The 26,639-nt window shown below is 42.6% G+C and overlaps 1 protein-coding gene across 4 annotated transcripts in view; it reads left to right on the top strand.

Moving 5' to 3' along the window:
- Nucleotides 1–26,639, top strand: part of SLC1A2 (solute carrier family 1 member 2) — a 168,404-nt gene that overhangs the window by 10,376 nt on the left and 131,389 nt on the right. The window contains exon 1 of one of the 4 annotated variants that reach the window (XM_063608394.1): nucleotides 15,946–16,560. The exons of the other annotated variants lie outside the window; for them this stretch is intronic. The gene's annotated coding sequence lies outside the window, so the exon portion shown is untranslated. Of the gene's footprint in view, nucleotides 1–15,945; nucleotides 16,561–26,639 lie in introns of those variants that run through there. 4 annotated transcript variants of the gene reach the window in all.

Below are 26,639 nucleotides of genomic sequence, written 5' to 3'. Positions count from 1 at the left end.
TCCTTCCAAGGGTGCCATGTCCAATGGAAAGATGGTTATCTGAAAGTCCTGCTATAGAGAGAGAAATTAGTTACATTAATCTAATTTCTATCTAGAGTGGTGAGTATAATGGAAGGGGTCAGAAGGAATAATAAATAAATATATTGGGAACAAGAGTGTAGCTATTATTGACATTTTCAGTGTTGACAGCAGCCATTTTCACACTCCTGCAAGTGTTATTTCCCATGGAGTCCTTACCTGGAGAAAAGTGAACAATGAATTAGGTAAATCCTTTCTGGAATATCCACTGCATTGTTCTGTTGATTCAAGAAGTCAGGTAGTCTGTCAACTTCAAGCCAAAGGTACGTATATGTTGACATTTCTCTGTTCTATTCCACTGGCAAATATTAAGATATGTTCAGAGGTGAAAGAACACTTTTGTACACACAACCCAAGGTCTTGCAAATTATATCTTCGTGAGTGTTTTCCCTTGTTTTCTTGCATCAGTTGACTCTGCTTTCTGAGACCAAGACATTGATTATCATTGTGTTTGTGTTTTTATCAGCACAACAAATTAATTCCAGTGACTCAATTGTAGAGCAACAGAAGGTAGAGCAAGCCAACCAAATCTCATTGGAAATTGCCTTTCTTTTCTTTCCTTACCTGTTTTTAATAGTTACAAGTCTGTTATTTACCATGGCAGATCGATATTATGCATATTTCCAGTTTATGGGTAAAGATGTCACTGATTACATTCAATCTACATTTAGGAAATACATTTTTGCACATAGAATGTAACAGCCAAATAAAAGAGTGTAAATGAGTCACTATTCGCTGTCAGATAAATTATTTTTAACAAAAACTTTTACCCTTTTGTCCTCTGGATCAGTGGCTCCTTCCCCATAACACAAAAACACGGCTTTATTAACAATAAAAGCAAAACCCTTAAATATACCCGGCATACCTGAAACTGGGAATAAAAAGAGGTTTAATTGGACTTACAGTTCCACATGGCTGAGGAGGCCTCCGATTCATGGCGAGAGGTGAAAGGCATTTCTTACATGGCGGCAGCAAGAGAAAAATGATGAAGAAGCAAAAGTGGAAACCCCTGATAAACCCATCAGATCTTGTGAGACTTATTCACTACCACGAGAATACCATGGGAAAGACTGGCCCCATGATTCAATTACCTCCCTCTGGGTCCCTCCCACAGCACATGGGAATTCTGGGAGATACAATTCAAGTTGAGATTTGGGTGGGGACACAGCCAAACCATATCAAGGGGGATGAGGCACTGAGACTAGTTAGAAGATGGCAGCAATAATTTAGGTGGGAGATTATGACCTGAATTAAGGTATAGAAATGAGCATAGGTTACCAGATTCCAAGGATATTTAGAAGGACTTGGTGACCAAGTGCAAGTAGGTGTGAACAGGTGGAAGGGCTTAAAGCCATCTCTCAACCTTCTAGATTAAGCAAATGGGGGCGAGGTAAGTGCAGAAAAAGGAATTCAGGAGAGAAATTAAATTTGAAGAAGACAGTGAATTTGGTTCAGCATACTGGCTTAGCATTTGTGGCGAGTGGGATATCAGTAGAGATGTTCACTGGGCAGTTAGAGTCATGACAGGCCGGGGCCTTTATGGAGTGCTATTTGTATTACAGATGTAAGGGAGCTCACCCGCACAGAGCATGAAGCTAGAGAAAAGAACTGGGCTAAGAGAAGCATCCTGGGAAGCTCTAGTATCTGAAGATGGGCAGAGGGAGGTGATTCACGGGGTGCGGGGTGCAGGGTGCTGAGAAGTAAGGAGGGGAGTCAAGAGTGAGCAGGTGACTTGAAGTGGCCGACAGTGCTGCATGCTATGGAGAGGTCAAATCGTGGAAGGACTGAAAAGTACTCATTGGATTAGTCAATTTCAAGGCCATCATTGGCCTTTGCCAGAGCTGGGTCAGCAAAGTGATGGCAGCTGCTGCCGTGTTGGTGTGGGTTGAGAATGGGTGGAGAGAAAATGAATGCAAATTATTTTTTTCCATAAATGGTAGTCAAGAGGTAGATGGTACTAGGAAAGCAGATAAGGCAAGAGCAGGATTATATGTTGGGTTGTTTTAGTTTTAGGCCAGGTGTGCTATAAGCCTGTTCATCTGCTAAGGGAAGGGCTTGATTAATGAAGAGGAGGTCTTGAATTATCCGTGGAAGATACTGATGAAGGAAAGAGTTAGAACCTGAGGCTAATTCATTGCTCACTTTGGGGGTTCCTGCAGGAGGAGCAGGGTGCCTCTGTGAGACTGATCCCACAGTATAGGGGAGCACTACTCAGAAGGGACAGGGAGGAAATGGCTGCCTGCCTAGATGGTCAAGTCCACATAATCAACCCTGGTCATCTGTAGAGTGACAGATGGGGCAGCCAGCTTGTCCTTACTTCTATAGCCTCATTAGTCAGCAAGCTAGAGTTGGATGTATTTTAGTAGTGCTTGCTGTTTTTTTTTTTTTTTTAAGATTTACCTTTTAAATCCTTTCTAAGTCTCCCTAGTTAGAATTCTTCTCTTTCTTCCCTTAACCCTTCATCATTTATGCTCTTGCATAGTTTGTGAAAATTTTATTGGACCCAGTTTTAATCCCAATCTCCTCTTGGGCTCTGCATTCCCTTTAAATCACTTCCTGGATATTTGCATAGCACATGTATCCTGATAACTCCCAAATGTATGTTTCTATTTCAGGCCTTTTTTGTAGGTTCTAGATTCATATATCCTACAACCTAACTGATGTCTCCATTTGTGCAATGCATAGATGTCTGGAAATTATCATAGTACAATGGAACTCTTGATTTTTTTTTTCCCTACAAACTCATCTGTACCCACTCCCAAGTTTCCCCATCTCAGTAAATTCTATCTGTTTAGAGATTCAAAGCCAGAAATGTTGGTATTAACCCTGCCTTTTTTTAATTCCTTCAGCCTCAACCTACAAGCTTACTAATTTCTACCTCAGTTCCTCAGATATCCCACGGTCTTGCCCACATTTGCATTCTCTTTTCCAGAACCACTTTCTACCCTACCACCATTCCACAGATGACTGGCACCCTCTGATCCTGGAGCATGCTTTGGTCCTCAGCTTGAATAATATTTCCCAGAGAGGCCTTCTCTTCCCATTCCACCTAAAATAGGTCTCTCTTTCCTAGTCCTACCTCATTCCCCTTGTTTGCTTCCTTCACTGCATCAATTACAACTTTTACATATTTTATTTATCTGTCTGTTTGTATCTACAAAGTAAGCACTTTGAAGACTAGTTCATCATCATGTCCTCCTAGATCCTAATGCAGTGCACTCAGTAAGCATTTGTTGGCTGAATTCTCATCCTTGTCAGCCTGGAGAAGGAGGGAAGGCTTCTCAGAAGAGATGATGTTTGAGTTGTGCCTCTTCCAGGGAGTCTGTCCTTATTACACTTTGTTCAGACCTCTCTCATAGCAACTCATCATAACAGAGTGTGCTAAGTGTTTTCTTGTCTGTCTGTTCACTATCCTGGTATCTCTCTGAGGATCAGGGTTACATTAATTTCTTTGTGCCTCATCTTATTATCATTATCACGATGAATGTTAGTATAATTGAATTGTCTACCTCGCAAAAGAGATATGCAAGGGCATAGAGATGACAGAAGGGAACAGGTGTGGGAGGCAACAGATCCAAGGTTGAGAAAACATTTCCTTTTGCTTGTTGGGTCATGGTCATCTTGGTAAGGTTCTTGTGGTCAATTGAACATCCCCATTCCTGCCTACCAGTCAATGATTACCCTTTGCTAGGGGCTAATAGGGTTCAAGGAGGTTACAAGAATAATCAGTTGGGAAGCAGCTCATCTTGTGAAGCCAAAAATGTATTTGTCACAGTCATTCATGTCCCCATGCTGCTGTCTGGGAAAATTACAAACTCCTGTATCTGCAGTTCTTTTAAAATGCAATGAAATTTCATCAGAAAAGAATCTTTGAGCCCATCCTCTATCTTTCCCAGGATGCCTGCCTCCTCTCAGAATCATGTCTGTCTATTCCTTTCCATTGTTCTTTGTAAAGGAAAACAAGGAGAAGCTAGAATGAATTTGATATTCAGATACAAAGAAGGAATTTCTTAAGTCAAAGCAGATCTTTCAATTGCATTAGTTAAAAAAAAAAAAAAAAATTCCAGGGCTTGAAAACTGATTTAGAAAAAGAAAAGTTACCAGAAGCAGACAACGTTGTTGTTAAATTGATCTTTTAACTATTAAAGAGACACTTAGTATGTTTAATCAGTCTCAATAGAGTTCCCTTACTCTGGTTTTGTATGGGTCTAGAAATAATACCTTGTAGTTGGTATGTGTGTTTTCCAGTAACCTAAATAAAAATGTTAGCTATTCTTATATTTCCTGAAATGGAGTTCTTTTCTGGAGTTTTCTGGTGACTGGACATGTTGGGAGATAGTTATTGCATCCTGGTGGGATAAGAGAAGAAAAACCATGGCTGGCATCTTCTTTCTTGACTCTGTGAGTCCTCACAGTGCGAGTCCTGTGATTGGATGAAAGATCAGTTTATAAAATCCCCTTCCTGAGCCTTATGGGAAAGTCTTCAGCTGAAGCTATCCTCATCATCCTTATGGAAAATGCTAGAATCCTCCTAGATTCAGAGCCAGGGCACTCAAACTGCTGTTTTTGAAGTGAAAGTAGAGTCAAAGCCGAGATGCTGGGTTTTCTCGTCTGCTCTGACAGGGAAGCCATTGTTAGTTGCGAGAACCAAGCATATACAGATTTCATTTTTACTTTATTTGCTTTCTCTCTCCCTCTGAAGACTGTCAATGGGGTTCAAGGCAAGTAAACTCTAGATCTCAACACAAAATTCACACGTGATTGTCCAGTGGTCAGACAGACCGGGAACAATTTGCCCAGCAGGGAGCACTGTGGAGCCACACCTCTGAGCCATGGTGATTTTCCTGCTGCTTTGAAGGAAGAGCGAGAGGGCAAATTACCTCTTTCCCAGGCCCCGCACCAGCTGTTGTCTTGGTTTCCAAGAAGGGAAGCCCAACCACTTTGTTTACATTCCAAGTGACCTGGAGTAACAACCGGGGACCAGCTCTCTGGAGGCCAAGGCTACACCTGGGACAACTGGCTGAGGTTGAAAGTGAGTTGACAGCAGTTGCCATTCACCAGCGGGTCCTGGGTCCTCGTCCTCATCCTTGTCTTTGTCCTCTTGGCTTCCCCTGGGAGTCATCAGCGGGGTTCGAACAAGATTTGCTGGTTCCGGAGCTTGGGTATGTTCAGCCTGGTTTTTTCTGGGTTATTGAAAAATGTTTTAAGGTGAATGGGGCAACCCTGGGTTAGAAGGGAGGCCTTAAAAGCAGGAAGCCTAGACACTCAAGGGATTGAAAAAACATTTGGAAAGGGTTGGAAAGGCCCCAAAATCAACAACACAAGAATGGAGGCATGAAAACAGGTATTTGTCTTTTCAAAATGACTTACCAGCCACCCCCAAAGTCTAGCTTTTAACCCAATGGGAAGCAAGCAACAAAATTAAAATAGGCGTGAAAACGTTGTGTTTTTGGTAAAGGGCACACTGCCTTAGGAGGCGCCCGTGGAGGAGCAGAGACTGATCCACGTGTCCATATGTTTGCTTAGAGAGGACTTTCCCTCTTTGCCTTTGAGCTAAGCTGCTGAGGCAAGCCAGCAAGAGGAAGATGTTCCCTTGTTTGCCGGGAGCAGGAATATCAGGATTCTGTGCAGCTGAGGCGGCCGTGATCACGGAGCAGGGACTGATCCATGCGTCCATATGTTTGCTTAAAGGGAACTTTCCCGGCCGGGCGCGATGGCTCACTCCTGTAAGCCCAGCACTTTGGGAGGCCAAGGTGGGCGGATCATGAGGTCAGGAGTTCCAGGCCAGCCTGGCCAACAGTGAAACCCGTCTCTACTAAAAATACAAAAATTAGCCAGGCATGGTGGCGAGCACCTGTAGTCCTGGCTACTTGGGAGGCTGAGGCAAGAGAATCGCTTGAACCCGGGAGGCGGAGGTTGCAGTGAGCTGAAATTGCACCACTGCACTCCAGCCTGGGCCACAGAGTGAGACTCTGTCTCAAAAAAAAAAAAAAAAAAAAAAAAAAGACTTTCCCCCTTTGCCTTTGAGCTAAGCTGCTGAGCCAAGCCAGCACGATGAAGATGTTCCCTTGCTTTTAGGGAACAGGAAAATCAGGATTCTGTCCAGCTGTGGCTCTAGTTTCTGGTTAGGGGGCATTAAATTAATCCTTGAGTTTCTCATGTCATAAGATCACAGGATATTTGTTGAATAAATAAATGCATGCAGCCGAAGAGCTCACTGGATGAGTTCTTTACCTTAAGAATTTCTGGTTTCTCCTTCAAGACAATCTTAGATTATTTGGGCATAAACATAGGAACCCTGGGAAGCAGGACCTGCTTTATGGATATGCGACTTAGGCAGTCCACGGTTTAATGCTCTGCTCTTATCATCTTGAAATGTTTAATTTGAACAAGGGGTCTCAGGATTTCATTTTGCCCAAATTACGTGCAGACCCACACATTATGTAGCCAGTCCTACAGGGCAGCCACACATGTGCAGGCTTGCATGAAATCCTCTTACCAGTGACAGTGAACATGGTAAAGATGACAGATGACCTTGAGACAATCTGCCTTCTGGCAGTGCACTAGAATATTCTCATAAGGAGATACTTTCATAAAACAGCTTCTGAGCCAGTGTTGCACAGCAGTTAAGAAGACGTGTTTTATACTCAGAAAGACCTAGGCAAAAATTCCTGTTCCACCACTCAGTAGCTGTGTGACTTTGGGGAAGTTAATTAGCCTCTCTGAGACTCAGATTCTTTATCTTTTAAATAAGGACAATATCACCCACCTGATAGGGTTTTGGAATGGATGAAAGCAGGATGTGTGTGAAGCGTTCGGCATAGTGCCTGGGACCTGGAAGATACCTATAATGTTGATTGTCATTGTTCTTCTTGGAATAGCAGTACTGTGTTACTTTTAGTCTGTTGAGCTTAGATGGGGTTATCCATCAGTCTCTTGACTTTGCAAATTAGGCTGCTAACACTTGGTGCATACCCAAAGGTATGTTTGCTAATTCTTTTCCATAGAGCCACAGGTGATAAGATTAGAAAGTAGGCCCTGGGCTTCTTTGATCATTTGAGTGCTGTATTTGCTCTAGCGAAGGGTTGTTTGAAGATTTTTCTCTTATGTGCTTTTAATCCATAACTGTTTTTACTCCCAACGCTTCTAACTCCAAATGCGTGGTGTCTTTCCCGACACCAGGCAGGTGTCCTGCAAGTCAGTTCAGTTCTGATGCTATCCACCTGGGCTATGGCTATCCTATAGATTGAGGGCTCAGTCCCATGAGGTTGCCTTCACTTCAGGTGTCAGTCACAAGTTCCAGGTTGTCTCTGGTACTTCTGACTGACAGGCTGTAATTTCAGGGGGTTTCCACAACACCCTCCTCAAGTTCAATAATTCTCTAGAGCAGCTTACAGAACACAAGGAAACATTTTACTGATATTTACCAGTTTATTATAAAGGATACAACTCAGAAACAGCCAAGTGAAAGAGATGCATAGGGCAAGGTATCAGGGAAGGGCTCGGAGCTTTCATGCCTCTCTGGGTGGGCCACCCTCCCAGCACCTGGGTGTGTTCACCAACCTGAAGCTTTTCAGACCCCATTGTTCAGGGATTTTTATGGAGGGTACATTATTAGGTATGATTGATTAAATCATTGACCATTGGTGATTAACACAATCTCCAGCCCTTCTCCCCTCCCTGGAATTTGGTGGGTGGCACTGAAAGTTCTAATCCTTAGTCTTTCTGGTGAGCAGTCCCCATCCTGAAGCTATCTAGGGGCCCCCAGCCACTGGTCATCTCATTCGCACACCAAAGTCACCCAAAGGTTTTAGCTATGTGCCAGCAACTTGGGACAAAGACCAAATATTTATTTTTTATTGTATTACAACCCTCTAATATCAAAGTCTCCCCAAGCAATGAGTGCCTGACTTTCCACTCATTCACTCATTCATTCATTCACAAACTTTCTAAAAATATAACTGATTGTTTCAGGTGATGTTGGGTGGGGGCACAGGAAGTAAAAGATATTTCAAGCCTAGGATAGGCAGCCACTAGGCAGGAGCATCATAGAGGGCCCGAGCCTTGGAAGGAGGGGGTGGACTGGATGACTGTTGTTTCCTTTAACACTGAGGGTCTACCCCCACCAATATGGTGCTTTAAGGTTTCCAACACTTTAAAGCATCTCGAAGGCCAAGATGAGTTTGACTGAGAAACATGTGACAGAATATTACAATTAGCAGGTGAGTAGGTACGTGGATAAAGGGAATCCATGTGGTGTAGAAAAAAAATGCTCATCTCTGAAATAAAACATTAAAAAAATAGTATGCAGCTAGGACGTGTAAACCAAAAATAAAATTCTAAGCTCCCCAAGCAACTGAGCGGACCCCTCCTCTCACCCAAGGACATTCTAAAGCAAACCTGAAACACTGGTTTAGGCCATGATGAGGATGGGTGGTTGAACATGCCTCGTTATACCCTCCTTCCTTTGGAATTCAGGTACAGCTGACTAGCATTAACATTAAAAGAGACCTTAAGACTGACAAAAAAGACTCTTTGTAGCAATAAGATATCAACATGACGGATAACAGGCCCTGAAAGAAATCAAAGTGTTTTACCCTCAAATATATTTTCAACATATTTTGAAATGCCCTGCAAAAGCTGTCTCTTGTGGGGAAAATCTACCTTCTGTAGAAAATCCTGTTCCTTTTCCAGGTCTTTTTTTCTGATCCAGGAGAGAACTAAGAGTCTGACACATTTTTAAGTCTGATAAGAAACACTTAGAGTCCATTCTCTCTGAAGCCTGCTACCTGGAGACTTAATCTGCATAATAAGGACCTTGGTCCCCACAACCCCTTACCTTAACCCAGACTCTCCCTTCTATTGATTCCAGGTCTTTAAATAAACTTTTTCAACCAATTACCAATCAGAAAATCCTTGAACCTACCTATCACATAGAAGCCCCGCCCACCCACCTCCTTGCTTCCAGTTGTCCTGCCTTTTGGAACCAAACCAATGTGCATCTTACATGTATTAATTGATATTTTATGTCTCCCCAAAATGTATAAAATGTGTAAACAAACAAAGCCATAGCCCGACCCCCTTGGGCACATGTTCTCAGGATCTCCTGGGGTTATGTCACGGGCCATAGTCACTCGTATTTGGCTCAGAATAAATCTTTTCAAATATTTTACAGAGTTTGACACTTTTCACCAGCAAACACTAAAAGACTTCTATTTGATTATTTTTCAGGAGAATCAAGTAGTTAGACTTAAAAAAAAAGTTATCTCTCTAGAAATTTTCATGGGATTGATTTTTCATGGATATACCTATAATATATGTGACTGGAGTAAACCATATTAAGGCAGCATTCTGTAAGGGTGGAGAGTTTATCCATAACGAATTTATTCATCATAGATGAAATCTATACTAATTAGACACAAGCATGATCTTCAAAAACCCCACAATACTTATCTCACTAACCAGGAATAAATGCCTTTAACATTGGTATATTTTATTTCAGATGCATGTACACATGTCAATACATTTTTTATAGAGGGAGCATAACCTACAGATTTTTGCAACCTACAATTTTTACTTAGCAATGTGTTGTGAACATATGTTAATAAGTGAATCTATAAACTTGTTTAACGGCTGTATATAGTTTTCATTTTGTACCATGACTTTTACAAACTATCTCCTATTGTTGGATATTTAGCTTGTTTCTAATTTTTCACTATTATAAACGTTTTGCATGTACACCTATGCTGACCTTTCTCACTATTTCTTAGGGTAGGTTGCTAGAAGGGAAATCACTGGGTCAAATGGCACACATACTCATTATTTTGACACATGCTGCCAATTAGCCAGTGTCTGAAGGGGCAGGAGATTCTCCAATGCAGTTGTCTTTTTGAGTCCCCCTTACCGCTGTGTCTCTTACTTGCAGTTGTGATATCGAATGGCTCTGGGGTTGACTTTGAATTCCTCATTACATGGCAAAATCTTCAGCCACGTTTAGGCTAAACAAAAATCTTTCTTCTGTATTTGGTGAACTTTTTGTTCCTAGGTTGGCTGTTTATAGCTCCCTAATCTTTGACATCCCACATCACCCTATGTTGAAATTGTCATTTTAAAAATGTAAACTGTAGCACATTCTCTAATTTCTTTATCTGTAATTGTGCAGAGTTCACATTGTATTTCTAAGAACTTTGCTTTCTTCTACTGAGTACTTTCTCTAAAATGGTGGCTCCCAACTTTATTCAGGGCTGGTTTCTTCTTTTTGGCCCTGCAGATGGAAAGAGCTGAATATCCCCTCTATTTTGAGTAGGAATAGATGATTGAATACTCCGCATACAAATGGAAAAGGCATCCTCTATCTGCAGGCATCATCATTACCAGGTTTGATTCTCATGTTCGTAACTATCTCGTCTCAAGACCCACCATCGCCTCCTCCTTCTCCTAGCTCTACCTCCTGCTGTGGCTCTCTAGATTTTGTATTTACATTCTATGGTGGTTCTTCATTTATATAACAAAGTGTGATGGAGAACAGGAAATCTTTTAGAGAAATCAATCAGGGAAAATCATACAAAATGGCTTCATTATCTGGGTAAGTCAAGCTCAAGATGTTTATAATTAGAGTACTTAACTATTCTTGCTTTAGTTTCCCATGAGCCTTAGGAGGCAGTTGCAGGAGGCTAAGTGTTGGTGAAGACCAACTCTTGACTTCCTTAGGGATAAAGAGGGACTATATTGGGAGGACAGCACGGTAGGGGCAAGAGGAAGAGGAAAGAAGAGTAGGAAGTCCATGTTAAAGGCAACCGTGGGTAGGCTTGCTTTTTCCAGACTGGTAGGAACAGATTGCAAACCAAACATTTTTATTTTGTGAGTAACTTGCAGGCTGATGCAAATAAACTCTCTCAAATGAAGTGTCTCCTAGAATCCCTAATGACCCAGCCATAGGCAGCTTATGCAGGGTTTAGTGTATTATCCTTCCTTCCCATTCAGGAAGCTGCTGAAACACCCTCTGCTTATTCTCATGTATTTCACAGCACCAGAGCTGAGTAAATGGAGCGGAGGCTAAGCCTCCTCACATTGCCCCTCTGACGCAGTCGGGCAGCGGTATAACTTTCTATTCCTGGATAAACTGTGGACCCCAAATATGTATTTGAGTAGCCTTTACTTAACACAATATGCTGTTGCTGTAGGCTTTGTATCCTATGAATGGACCATTTCCTAGTAGTGCTTCAAGTTTGGGCTGTGTTTCCTTGATCAAACTCAGGCCACATATATTTTTTTCTTTCCAACTTTTATTTTAGGTCCAAGGGGTACATGTCCAGGTTTGTTACATGGATAAATTGCATGTCACAGGGGTTTGGTATACAGGTTATTTCATCATGCAGTTAATAAGCATAGTACCTGATACGTAGTTTTGTGATATTCACCCTCCTCCCACCCTCCACCCTCAAGTAGACCCCAGTGTCTGTTGTTATCTTCTTTGTGTCCATATGTCCTCAATGTTTAGCTCTCTCTTATGAGTGAGAACATGTGGTGTTTGGTTTTCAGTTCCTGCCTAAAGTTGCTTAGGATAATGGCCTCCAGATGTATCCATGTTGCTGCAAGGGACATGATTTCATTCCTTTTTATGGCTGCATAGTATTCTGTGGTGTATATGTACTACATTTTCTTTATCCACTTCACCATTGATGGGCATCTAGGTCAATTCCATGTCAGATCATATTTTTTTTCTATCCCCTTCAAAAGTGAGAGGGGCCAGTGCATGTGAAGTTTGGAAATGAAAGCCAAGTAGGTTTACATGTCTCGTGAGGCACAATATGATTCTCTACTTGTCATCACTGTGGATGGACTCAGGATGTTCCAGTCCCCTTGTTATCCTGAGGACCACAGTCAAAGCATGTTGAGAAACCCAGGTTTTAGCCCTGCCTGTGCTGCTGGCTGCTGGACCAGCAATCCTTCTGTCATATCTCACAATATGCTTTGTGAATTTTAAAGACTGGGAGAAAGAAGAAAATGGAGTTCGCTCATGTCTTTGTTTGGGTTGGTGTCACACAATTCCATAAACTGAGAGGCTTAAAAATAACAGAAGTTTATTTCTCATAGTTGTGGAGCCTGGGAAGTCTAAGATCGGGGTGCTGGCAGATTTGGTGTCTAGTGAGTGCCCACTTCCTCATAGATGGTGCCCTCTCACTGTGTCCTGACCTGGTGGAAGGGGTGAGGTGTCTCTCTTGGGGCTCTTTTATAAGGGCTCTAATTCCATTCATGAGGGCTCCACCTGCCTGACCTAATCACCTCCCAAAAACTCACCTCCAAATACCATCACCATGGGGGTGAGGATTTCAACATAAGAAGTTTGGAGGGACACAAACATTCAGTCCGTAGCAGCCCACCTAGCGTCTAAGACTGTGGCTCAGGTATATTTGGAGCTTTGCTTCTTCCCACCCAGTATGGAAGCTTTAGGAGACTTGCCTGCTGCCTGCTTTACCTGTGTTTGTCACCTCCCCATGGGCCTCTCCTTCCGGGTGCTGGCTATGCTGGGGTCTTGGGGTCTCTTACCTTCCCTTGACTTTGTGCTGCTCCCTTGGACAGTCTTTAGTGGAGGGGTGATGTGGGAAGAGCTACACTTCCCTTTGCTCTCCTGTCCCTTAATTCCCCAGAGCTTCACACATACAAGGACTTTATCAAAGATTAAAAAGAGAGGGAGAGAGAGAACCTTAAAAATAGCTATTCTCAGAAGTTAAGAGAAAAAAAAAAAAAACACTCCTAAACTTTTGACAGGAAGTCACCTGAGAGATTAGCTCTGTGTTGGTGCATGGCTTGAGGTCTGTCCTCCTCAGAGTAAGTGCTCCTCTTTCAGTCCTCCACGGGGCAAACTCCCACTCCTGTCCACAGTGGATCCCCACTGCCCTCCCTACTCAGGGAGAGCCCATTGTTGTTCATTGGGGGGTGTTCCTGAAGTCTGAGTTAATCACTATGGATAGCATGGCCAGGAGCACCAGTGGGGAAGACGCTGTCCTCGGGGGTCTCTGGGATCCTTTGAGCATTGACCCACGCTTAGCACACAGGGCATACAGATCTCCGAGGACACTTGCCTTCCAGACCTACCAAGGAGAGAAATGCTTTTCTAGAAGGCAACATACCTGCAGCTGTATTCTCTGTCTGCCACAGAAGAACAGTTGTCTTTACTGTGCCTTGACCTTTCCTCCTCTTTCAGCTTCCATGTCGTGCCCAACGGCTTAACAGTACAACAGAAATGGGACTCAGCACCCAGTACTGTGCCTCTCCAAGCCTCCAGGCCATTTGGCACTGGCCACTCCCACTGACTAGGTCAGACCTACAGGTTTGCTTACCTGGGGTTCCATCCCATCCTTAACTGGTGGGATGGCGGCCTTGCAGCTGACTAGGAGAAACTGAAGGTGGTACAATGGAGTGAACTCTCTAGGAAACAGAAGGGGTCAGCCTACTTGGCCTGTTTTGGCTGGGCCATTCGGTCGTTTTTCTAAAGGCCAAAGTTCATGCTCTTTTGACCAAAGTTAGGGATTTTTTTTTTTCATCAGGAGAGTTAAATGAGCTATTTGCACTTCCATATTTTTGAAAAGTGGCCTTTCACTCACTCCAGCAGGCTCAGGCTGCCAAATTGGTGTGTCCCCCCATCTGTGGACACCAACATCACAGCCACCCAGAGCAATGGGGCAGATCCCTGTGGTGACTGAGCAGCAGGTTGAGGCTTTGGAGACCTGTTTTGATGTGTCTTTGATCCCTCCACACGTGGCTGAAGGCACGTGGGAGACAGAGTGTGGACCTCAGGCCTTTGCTGCAACATCATGAGAAAACCAGGACTCCCCTGCTGCCTGTAGCTGGTGGGTGGGTAGGAGGAGTTTACTTAAAAAAAAAGTTAGACCCTAGGGTTGGGGCTGGGGTTTGTTCAAGGGCTGGGGCAAAAGGAGGTGATAGAAAGGAGGGAGCTTGAAAATTGCCAAGGGAGGAAGGAAGGGCTCAGTTGAACAGATCAGTCTTTTTCCTTTAGGAGGGGACTGGAGAATGCTCCATCATGGTTACAGAAGAGCTTCAAGGGCCATGGGACCTTCTTTAGCCATTCTCACCAGCAGAAAGCCACAGGGAAGAAGAGGAAAAGGGTGAAAGAAATCCAGAGTGATAAAAGGGAGTCTCTATTCTCTCCCATTCTTTAAAACCAGAGCATTTTGAGCAAACCACCATTAAGACACTTGCTTTATTGATTTTTATAAATTTTTATTTGGCTATTTTGGGGATGGGGGGAGACAAAAATCACTGAAGGAAATGTTCAAAGCTGGGAGGAAAAGTGGTTGGTGACTTTTTTCCCACATTTGTAAAACATCCTTTCACATTTTGTCTGAATGCCTATTGCCCGTTGCCAAATCCTAATTCAATTAAAGGTTTAGCAATGAACACCAGTTTAGAATTGTTTTGCCATCTCTGCTCAGGACAATAGGCAGTGGAAAGAAGTGAAGAGGGGGGTGTCAGATGCCACACACTGGGGGATATGGGTGCTATGGGTCACCTGCAGCCATCTAGCTTTAAAATGACCGGGGAAGAGCCTCCTGCATTCACTGTGGGGAGAAGTCAGGAGCTGGGCTGGCCTGTGTCTTCAAAGTGGCAGCTTTAGAAATCAGGAGAGTCTCCTGGGACCAGCTCAAGCTGCAATAAAATGCGGTGCCATTCATGCATTAAACAGATCCTTACAGAGAGGCTGCTGCTCTGCTAGGCGTTAAGGACAGCCCTCTGGGAGACAGATACAGCCACATCTGGCAGCTGCATGGAGGCCAGCAGCCCGAGACCCTGGCCGATGATGCATCTTGCGCTTCTGCCACCTGCTAGCACCACACTCTGACCCAAACCTTCACACGGGACACCTGGCACCAAGAAGGAGGATAGAGATGTTTGAATCTAGGACCAGATACTTACTGGATTAATGACTTGGCCTCTCAGAGCTTCAGGTTCCTCATAGGCTCCCACCATAAAGTAGGTATGATAGCACCTATCTTGGAGGGTTGTAACGATAGTCATCTGTCATTTGACCAGTGCTGGAATGTATAGGTATATAGGTGCTTGGAAAAAGGTGGCTATTTTGAAATATACTATGATTTAAGCACCGATGTGCTTAATACCCCCCTGAAACACCTAAAGTTGAGACTTCAAGATGTATAAAACCTTCCAAATAGATTCATGCCACATTTATCCACCCTCCCTCTCCAAGCATACACATGCACTGCTGAATCTTCCAGAAGGGGAGGTCCTAAGGGTGCCAAGTCTGAACAGATACTGGGAGGAGGACTCGGGGCATTCCCTCCAGACAGTTTTCCCAAGACCCTCCACTGCCATTGGGAAAAAGAGTGTGGGAACCCCGGGAGTCTTAATTTAGGCAGCCAAAGGGTGGGCCTTGGGAGCTCCAGCTTTCTCAGATTTCTGGTCTGGCAAGATGGAGTATGAATAAGAAACTCAGTAAGCATTTAACTGCTGATTGACTCTGGGAATTCCCAATAGTATTCGCAATAGAGAAGGCAGGTCCCCTTCCCCCAAATGTCAGAAGCCGGCTTCCTCCGCCTACTCCTGGTGACTTCCACCGCCCTAGACACATGGGGGCGCTGCAGCCCTACTTTTGCTGGATGCCCTACCCGTCCGAGTCCTGAAAGACCCTGATTTTCCTCTGTATCTGGGTGAGTTCACATTCTCTGTGTCTTCCTATGTAGAAATCAGCGAAAGCTCAGCAATGTACTTAGAAAATAAAACCAAAAATGTGCACCTTAAACCAGGAAACAAAAACTTACGCAAGCAATGCATTTTTTTTAATTGTACAAACACTTAAAAGTATGTGTAAGCAAAAAGAATTCCAAACACCCTGTGAGAATAATATTCAAAACACACACACACACGTGCACAAACACATGGAATGGGACGATAAGGGTGATTTTTATTTATTTATCAAGATAAGGTATCATTCTGCAAACTATTTTGTTATTAGCTTTTTCACTTAAAAATAGCCCTGCTTGCAAGCAGGCTCTGTGGCGCAATGGATAGCGCATTGGACTTCTAGCCTAAATCAAGAGATTCAAAAATAGCCCTGCTAAATATTTGCAATCTTTCCTACGCTCTTTTTTCCCCCAAAGTGACTTTGGATATCCAGAGTTACCAAATCTAGGGTTTGAAGTCCTTAGGTTTGAGGGTTGAAAGTGAAAAGCAAGCTGTTTTAATGAAAATTCCTAACTGAAGAGAGGGGAGACTTAAGATGCTTACATTTTGGTCACACCTGAGCGGTATTTGTTTGCACGGCAGTTAGAAGGCAGGTAATTTGTCCTAAAACTAAAACAGCAGTTAACAACCTTTAAATTCCCTGAGGAGATTCCTTCTTCCCCAACCAAACCTGTTCCCATTTCCTTCTAGACTGGTTGGCGGTCAGGTGGGCTGATTGGTTCTCCCTGCTACAGAGGTAGAATTCAGCGCTGTACCTAGGTAAGAAGGGTTTTGGAGGGTGTATGGGAAGGTACACACAGGGTAGAGATGATAGCACAGGCTTTGTGGTCAGACTGGCAAGGGTTCAAATCCCAGCTCTGTGACTTCTTGCCCAGCTGGGTGGCCTCAGGCAAATTACTTAATCGCCCAGAGCCTCATTTGTAAAACAGGGTCATGAAACTCTCACAGAATTGTGACTGGCAGATGATAAGCACCCAATGCTCTTTTAGGGGTTCACAAAGTTTTTCTGCAAAGAGCCAGATAGTGCATATTTTAGGCTTTGCGAGCCATACAGTCTGTATCATAATGAGTCAACTCTGCCATTGCATCACAAAAGCAGCCACGGACAGTATGTAAATAAGCGAGCAAGGCTGTGTTCCAATAAAAGTTTATTTACAAAAATAGATGGCAAGCTGGATTTGACCTGTGGACCGTGGTTGAGTGACCCTGCTCGTGATCATCCCCATCCAACAGAAATATAGCAGAGGCCACAGATAGAATACTAGATTTTCTTGCAGCCACACTAAAAAAGGAAAGAGAAACAGGTGAAATTAGTTTTAAGAATAGATTTTATGCCCGGGCGTGGTGGCTCACACCTGTAAGCTCAGCACCATGGGAGGCCGAGGTGGGCAGATCACTTGAGGTCAGGAGTTCCAGACCAGCCTGGCCAACATGGAGAAACCCTTTCTCTACTAAAAATACAAAAATTAGCCGGGTGTGGGGGCTGATGCCTGTACTCCCAGCTACTTTGGAGACTGAGGCAGGAGAATCGCTTGAACCAGGGAGGCGGAAGTTGCAGTGAGCCAAGATCGTGCCATTGCACTCCAGCCTGGGTGATAAGAGTGAAACTCCATCTCAAGAAAAAAAAAAAAAAAAAAAGAATAGATTTTACTTATCTCAATATATCCAAATTATGATTGCTTCAACATGTAACTAATATGAAAAATTCCTTAATGAGATGGTACATTTTATTTTTTGGTAACATTTTCAAACTCTGCTGTGTATTTTAAACTTATGACACATCTCATTTTGTATTGGTCGCGTTTCGAGTGGTCAGTAAAACGTAACCTCAATATTGCTTCTCAAACTGCAGGCCAAAACCAATTTAGTGGGTCAAGAAAGCAACTTACTTAAAAAAAATCAAATTTTAAAAATGAAATGCAGGAGAATAGAAACTATCAGGGTACACTGCATGTAGGAAGGACATGGGCCGTTTCTTGTACTTTGGTGTGTGAATGCCTGTGTGTGCATGTGCCTGTGTGTGAGTATGCGCTGAGACATCATGAGAAAAAGAAGACATCTATTTCTTACTGTGGATTGCACACAGACATGTTTGAAACTCATTACTGTACGTGCTAAAGTCAAGTGGGTTTTTTGTTTGTGTTTTTGTCTTTTAGAGCAGGCTAACTGGGGTGTTTAGCTAGTGTTCACACAGGCTGTGCTGTTGACCGAATAAAAATCTGAAACCAGCTAAACCAGTTGCTAAATGTCATAGTGACCATTTAAAAATACAAATCAAAGTTTCAAACTTTAAACTTTATTATCTCTATTCTTAGCTTTAAAGCATGCTCATTTTACAGATAGCAAACAGAAATCTGGAAAAGTCAAATACTTAAGACCCCAAAACCTTGGCTGGGCCCAGTGTCTCATGCCTGTAATCCAGCACTCTGGGAGGCTAAGGTGGGAAGATCACTTGAACCCAGGAGTTTGAGACCAGCCTGGGCAATATAGCAAGACCTGGTGTCTACAAAAAAATTTAAGAACAAAAAAGAGGCTGGGCGTGGTAGCTCATGCCTGTAATCTCAGCACTTTGGGAGGCTGAGATGGGTGGATCACATGAGTTCAGGAGTTCAAGACCAGCCTGGACAACATGGTGAACTCTGTCTCTACTAAAAATACAAAAATTAGCCAGACATAGTGGCTCGTGCCTGTAATCCCAGCTACTCCGGAGGCTGAGGCAGGAGAATCGCTTGAACCCGGGAGGCAGAGGTTGCAGTGAGCCACGATCATGCCATTGCACTCCAGCCAGGGTGACAAGAGTGAAACTCTGTCTCACCAAAAAAAAAAAAAAAGAAGAAGAAGAAGGAGAAGGAGAAGGAGAAGGAGAAGGAGAAGAAGAAGAAAATACTAATAGTTAAAAACAAAACAAAAAAAAGACCAAAAACCTGAGAAGTAGTTTTGGAACGAGAATGAGGAACTCTGTGAACTCAGCCTTGAGCTCCTTCCTCACCTGCTGGGCTCTCTACCTGGGCATGTGAATGGGAAACTGGGCCAATTCACCCAGTGATTTAAGCATTGAGTCATTTTTTTGCTTGGAATATTTGAATATATGAAATAAAAGTTAAAGAGGTATTGCTTTGAAGCACTTCATTCTCTTATTGATTCTTTTATTGACTCTTCCACAAATATTTTTTTCCCTCAGTTTTTGGTCATCTACATATTTAGGTTTTTAAAAAATTAAATTAGTTTTGTACTCAGGGGTACATGTGCATGTTTGTTAACGTGGGTATATTGCATACTGGTGGGGACTGGACTTCTAGTGTACCCGTTACCCAAATAGTGAACATCGCATCAAATAGGTAATTATTCAGCCCTCACCTCCAGCCCCTTTTGGAGTCCCTGGTGTTTATTATTTCATCTCTATGTCCACGTGTACCCAGTGATTAGCTACCACTTGTAAGTGACAACATGTGATATTTGGTTTTCTGTTTCTGAATTAGTTCATTTAGGGTAATTCCACCTGCTCATGCTTTCTGAGCATCCGAAGGTGTATCGTGCTGGGAAACAAAGGTGAAGGAGGCATAGGCTCTACATGCTCACAATCTGGGGTAGGGTGTTATCTTTCAATAAAAACATGTCTGAGTGGGGGATGGTGGCTCATGCCTGTAATCCCAGCACTTTGGGAGGCCGAGGCGGGAGGATCACTTGAGTCCAAGAGTTTAAGACCAGCCTGGGCAACATAGGGAGACTTTGTCTCTATAAAAAATACAAAAATGTAGACAGGCATGGAGGCACACACCTGTAGTCCCAGCTACTTGGAGATTGGGGCAGGAGGATGGCTTGAGCCTGGGAGGTCAAGGCTGCAGTGAGCTGTGATCACACCACTGTACTCCAGTCTGGGCAACAGAGTGAGACCCTGTGTCAAAACAAAACAAAAACAAACATGTCTGAGATTATTTCGAATGCTATGAAAAAGAGTTTGTTTCATCTGGTATGTAGTGCCGTAAAAGATGAAAATGTGAAACTGATGAAACTCACTTTTCCTCCCTGCTCTTTAGCAATGGGATGAAAGACATTTTAAATAAATCTATGACTCATCGGGTCTTTCTCTTTTCAGTAAAAATTTTTTAAGGCCTATTTTCTGGAAATAAATTCTGGGTAAACCCTACTCCCCTAATGGGATCCCATTTCTTCCTTTCCCCGAGGGTTGATACGTAGAATGAACACAGTCTTTGGATTCAGGCAGACTTGGGTATAAATTATGCCTCTACCACTTCAAGACTATGAGGCTTAGGCCATGTTCTCTAAGACTCAGCTTCCCCATCCATAAAATGAGTATGATAACGCTGACCTCATAAGGTTGTAGTAACGATTAGTTGCAAGAATATATGTTAATTAAGAAAAAAGTTCAAGTGTGAAAAATGCTTTTATATATGAATTTTTGGTATGAGTAAGTTTTCATCACATAGCTAATTGAGTCTAGAAATGATTTTGTTTGTTTTTGTTTTTTTTTTTGTCACTTCCTCCTCCTTCCAGAAGGGTGCAGTGGGAAGCTGAGAAAGGCATTTTGGTTCCCTTATTTTAAGGTCCTGATGCTTAATGGCTTACCAACTGCATTTTTAAGATATTGTTTCCCTACCCATTCATATCTCTGTCTTATACATGTATGGTTTCTGTCAGTAATTCAACATTCACAAAAAAATGGCCCAGACATTATTTTAAAAAAGAACAAAAAACAATTAGGCCTTGCAGTTGTTACCATGGCAACCAAATACTTTCCTGTCATTTATTCAGAAGTGAATTATTAATGAGTTTTGTCTGGGACATAGTCAGAAAACACACCCGTTACTCTCCAGGGGAAGGTAATATGGCTTTTGTAGCAAGCAAGGTCACAGTGTGGAAAAGTAGGGGATGTTCTTGCCTCCTCATCCAGCGTGGGGAAGACCCAAATGAGCCAGCCATTTACATGGGAGCCTCCTCAGTGGGCAGAGACCCCATGTTTCTGGCATTTTAGGATTGCATAAAAAGCTGGGCCCCTCTCTGAGTCACTTTTCTAGAAGCAGCATCTTGAACTGGCATTTCTTCCCCCACCCACCCCAGAATGATTTGACCCATTTCTTCTTAGGTAATTCTCTCCCACACATTAAGGCAGCCATCTTCAGTGATTGATTGACCAGGATCAAGTACATATACCAATTCCACAGGAGAATGGGGGTGAGGGGAGGTGCCAGAAGATGGGAAAGTCAGAAGGTCTATTTTTGCAGGTTACTGGGTGTGGTGGATACCTGTAATCCCAGCACTTTGGGAGGCTGAGGCAAGAGGATTGCTTGAGTCTAGAAGTTCAAGACCAGCCTGGGCAACATAGCAAGACTCCATCTCTACAACAAATAAAAAAGGGGGAAAAAAGATGTAAATTTTTACCCCTTGTTCTTTTTTGAAAATGAAAAAGCACTGCAGGTTAGTCACCAAGCTTCTCAGACAAGGTAATTTTAAGGAATGTATTTAAGCTTTCTAAGTCCCAGTTTCCATGTTTGTAAAATGGGTTTAATAGTAGGACCACATTATTTAGGGGTGATTGTGAGGATAAATGCATAGGAACTATATGAAGAAGTTCCTGGCACACATTAAGCCCCTTAGTATGTTAGCTATTGCTTTTAAAATGATTTATCCCTAAACCATATATCAATATTGCTTGAAGGTTGAATCACCTGAAATTTGTTATGATTTCAAAATACAACCTTTTAAACTGATGGGTTTTTTGAATTTTCAAAAATAAAAATTGATATTCTTTTGATTTCTTTCAAAAGAAGATGCTTGAAATAGCCATCTGAGTAGTAACATATTGATGCCTTTTCATTGGCACCTTTCTTCAGTTGATTGTTGATTTACACTGACATCCCTGAATTTCATTACAGCAGTGACTGAGGGTGTCAACGTCTACAGGTATCTGGAAACCATATTTATTTTAAAAGACATCTTTTTTTTTCTGGCACAATAAAAGAGTGAGGAATGAGAGAAGACAAGATAGGCCTAAGAATTTAGATATTCCATGGAAAAAACAAACCTGAGAGTGTGAAAGAAATATAGCAGGGAACATGGTTAAGGTTCAGAGAAAAGAAAACTGTCATTATTTTTATTTTATTTTATTTATTTTATTTTTTTGAGATGGAGTCTTGCTCTGTCGCCCAGGCTGGAGTGCAGTGGCGCCATCTTGGCTCACTGCAAGCTCCGCCTCCCGGGTTCACGCCATTCTCCTGCCTCAGCCTCCTGAGTAGCTGGGACTACAGGCATCCGCCACCATGCCCGGCTAATTTTTTGTATTTTAGTAGAGACGGGGTTTCACCATGTTAGCCAGGATGGTCTAGATCTTCTGACCTCGTGATCCACCCGCCTTGGCCTCCTAAAGTGCTGGGATTACAGGCTTGAGCCACCGCGCCGGGCCAACTGTCATTATTTTTAAAGCTTCACTGTGTTCCTTGCTCCTGTATCCTTTGTCTAAATTCTTCTAACTTTGATGAGACAAGTTCCACACATAGTTTCACCCAGAGAACCTGCAGGCTCAAGAAAAAAATACTATTATAATAATATATGATGATATAAGATTGGTTAGAAGATGCTAAGGAGAATCCAAGCAATCAGAGAAAAATAAAACCAAGCTCCCTGTCTTTGATATAGCACATCTTGGGGAAAGATCAAGTCAGAAAAGCAGATGGCCGGCCTGGCTCATTGTGGGATTGGTATTCTGAGATAACTTACAGGTCCCAAACCATGTCGCTGTAAGGTGTTCTGAAAAAGAACATTTGACTGCTACCCAGACCCCTCTGCAGGTTCTTCTGTTTAGGGAGAATGGGAGGCAAAAGACTACAAAACCTGTAGGCTTTAGAAATAGACAGACTAGCTGTGTGACCTTGGGGAAATTGCCTAACTTCTCTGAGCCTCAGTTTGCTCACCTGGTAAAAGGGAGACAATATTTCCCTTTCAGGGTTGTGATGAGGATGAAATGGAAAAACCATCTGATATGTGCTTGTCATAGATTATCAACAGCTGTTACCTCTCTTCTATGTACTGAAAAAGCCATCTGTTACCCTAATTCATAAAAAGGAGGGGAGGGCAGGGATGGTTTGAGCTTGGACATTTTCTGGCCTTTCTCAATGACAATTTAGAATGCAGTGAGGGGAAAGCTTTTATTTTATTTTATTTTATTTTTATTTTTATTTTTTTTTTGAGACGGAGTCTCGCTCTGTCGCCCAGGCTGGAGTGCAGTGGCGCGATCTCAGCTCACTGCAAGCTCCGCCTCCCGGGTTCACGCCATTCTCCTGCCTCAGCCTCCCGAGTAGCTGGGACTACAGGCGCCCGCTACCACGCCCGGCAAATTTTTTGTATTTTTAGTAGAGACGGGGTTTCACCGTGTTAGCCAGGATGGTCTCGATCTCCTGACCTCGTGATCCGCCCGCCTCGGCCTCCCAAAGTGCTGGGATTACAGGCGTGAGCCACCGCGCCCGGCCGAAAGCTTTTATTTTTGAATATTTCTATTTCACTGTCTCACTGGGTCACTCTGGGGCCTCTAGAAATTGTATTCTCCAGATATAGTATGATGTTGTCAGCATGTGCATACATTTTTATCACTTCTTTAGTTTATCTTTGTATAAACCACATATATCTGGGAAATTTAACCAACTGCCTTTCTACAAGTGGTGCCATATTTAGGCAGATGGTTACTTTTTGGGTACACAATTGTGTAGGGAAGCCATCTTGCACTGAGACTCTGAGACCATGGGCTTCCCAGCCTTGGCATCTTACTTACTGTCACCTCTCTAGGCTTTAGATGGGTTGATTATTGGGTTTCTAAAATCCTTCTAAATTCCCCAAATTCTATGGTTCAAAGTCTTTGTGTAACTGTCCAATAGAACAAGCATATAAGTGGCCAAACTTCTGTGATGATACTCCTTTCCCCTAAAGCCAGTGAATCTTCTGAACATTCAGAAATTGGGATACTGGTGAATATGCCACAGTGCAAATGCATAGATAACTTCAACAAGCAAATAATCTTCAATGATGAATCAATATCTTCTAATCTACTGAGCCTAAAGCTGAAACTGTTTGAGATTCATTAAGGATTCTTAAATCTAACATGTACTTGTCATTTTGAATTCTGGCCATATGCTTTGCAGATGGCCTCTGAGTGGGTCTTCCTTATTAAAGAAGGAGTAGGGTCACATTCATTATTTGCACATTACTTTTTTAAAGATTCATGGGATTAAAGGATGAAATCAGAACTCAGACAATCCAGGAGCAACCTGCGTGGATGAGAATAGTCATCTTCCATATTCCACATGGGATCTGTACTTTCAGTTAAAATATTTATAGAATTATGGTATCATTAAAAAAGTCATTTCCAGATCTCACTGACTTCGTTGATGAATCACCCACTCACCGGTTTAAGTTACATATGACAAGACAGCTTCTATTACTATTTTGTTTCTTGTTCTTGGATTCCATGAGATATCTATACTTAGCAATATGATACTCTCCTTTTTTATTTGCACTAGGGTGAACGTATTTCTCTTTCAAGCAACCAAAAAAGTCCTGGCTGGAACAGAGGAGGCAATGGCAGGCCATTGCTAAACTTTGCTGTGTTGTGGCAGTACAGTTTCTGTCCCTTTTATCTTGTTAACTGTCAGTACTCCAAACAAGCAAGTGGAACAATTGCCATCCGTTCAGCATGAAGAACCCCATGGAAGGGATCTAGAGGGAGATGTCACACCATAGATGTACTGAGTGAGATGGTATCATGGTGGCCATTCCTCAAAATATCAGCACTGCCCTCCAGAATCCACCCAGACGACATTGATCAAGCATCTACTATAAGCCAGACACTTGGAGAGGTGCTGGGAATACAGAGATGAGAAAGACAGGGTATTTGCTCTTGGGTGGTTCATTCCATAATGATAGCAACAACTTATATAGAACCTGTTCTATGCCAGGCATTGTTTTAAATGCTTCATGTGTGTTAGCTTGTGTGATCTTCAGAACAACCGCATGAGGTGGGAACTATTCTTACCATCCCTGTTTTATAGACAGGGAAACTGAAACACAGAGAATCTGGGTAACTTGCCCTAGTTACATAGCTAGTGAGGAGCAGAACCGGAATCCAAACCTAAGCAGTCAGCTCCAGAGTTGGGCTCCCCACTGGCACATTCTGCTTGTACTCTCCTTTTCTCTGATAATCCCATAACATCTTTATCTCCTTAAGCCATATAGCATTTTCTTAGGCTTATTTCTTTCATAATAACCATTATAAAAATAACAACAACAAAAAATACTTTCAACCAAAAAAGGCAGAAAAAAGGCAACACAACATAACAAAATTAGTTTACCCAGGTCCCATTACTGTTGTCATTTTAGTTTATGTCGTTTAAATTTGTGTCAAACTAACATAGTGTTTTCAGGCATGCTTTTTTCTTTTAGGATTATGCCAGAGTTTTCCCACTATATTCTGTTTTGACATAACTTTTAATACACTACCAGTTTGAGTGTTTTCCAGTCATGGCTACACTATACAATTTACTTAACTGATCCCTTACTCTTGGACATGCCTAACATTCCTCTGTCATAACACTGTTGTGAACATCTTTGCATATGTATTTTTTCTATATGTCTGATAATTTTCTTAGATGGTGTAGGCTTTTAACTTTTGTAGCATGCAGGTAGGAAAAGCAGGATCAGTTTTCAGATTCAGATTCAAAAGAAGCATTTAAGCTTTTTTCACTCCTAGAGAGCTGGAAACAATAATACCTTAAAGGTCTAAAGCATGATCTAGATCATTCACCTACCCTTTAGGAGGATTTTTTTTTTTTTTTTTGAGACTGAGTCTGGCTCTGTTGCCCAAGCTGGAGTGCAGTGGCATGATCTCAGCTCACTGCAACCTCTGCCTCCTGGGTTCAAGTGATTCTCCTGCCTCAGCCTCCCATGTAGCTGGGGCTACAGGCACCTGCCACCACGCCCAGCTAATTTTTGTATTTTTAGTAGAGACAGGGTTTCACCATGTTGGCCAGGCTGGGCTTGAACTCCTGAGCTCAAGTGATCCACCCACCTCGGCCTCCCAAAGTGCTGGGATTATAGGCGTGAGCCGCCGCACCCAGCCTTAGGAGGAATGTTAAAACTTATGCTTTGTCCTTTTGGAAATATCATGTATCTTCTTCCTATGAAATGGATTCATGATGTTCCATTATAAGTTAGCTAAACAAAGATTTCACTGGTCTAGTTGCCCCTGTGGCCCATCTTGAAGAATCACTCTATGGAATGATGGGCAATCAAACACAAGAGGATCAGGAAGAAACAAAATAGGTTTAACAGAATCTCTGTAATAGTGAAAATATCGACAGGTTGACAAGGACCACAGGGAAAGCACAGTATGAAACAAATGGCAAGTAAAGGTCCAACAAGTGGTGGGTGATTCAGTGAAGAGACAGCAATGCAGAGTGGTTACCACGGGCCTTGTAGGAACATGGAGCTGAGTTTGATTCCATTTCTTAGTTGCTGTGTCATCTTGCACAAGTTGTTCCATTTTTCTAAGCCTCAGTATCTTCATCTGTAAAATGGGCATGTTATCATACCTGCTTCATAAGGTTGTTGTGGGAATCTAACCAATCATGTAAGTACAGATACAGTTACTGTTGGCTTTGTGCAGGGTACTGTATTTTTACAATTTCTTCATCATTTTCTTCATTGTCACTTCACTCAGTGGAAGGGGACTATGTGATAAGAGATCAGTACTCATTGTTGCAGAACATGAAATCATCGTAGTTGTGTGTTTCTGGGAAAGACAATAAATTAAAAGGTGCAATATGACACTTAGG

This window comes from Pan paniscus, chromosome 9, assembly GCF_029289425.2.
Source record: "Pan paniscus chromosome 9, NHGRI_mPanPan1-v2.0_pri, whole genome shotgun sequence".
NCBI classification, from domain to species: domain Eukaryota; kingdom Metazoa; phylum Chordata; class Mammalia; order Primates; family Hominidae; genus Pan; species Pan paniscus.
This window is presented reverse-complemented; position numbering and strand designations above follow the sequence as displayed.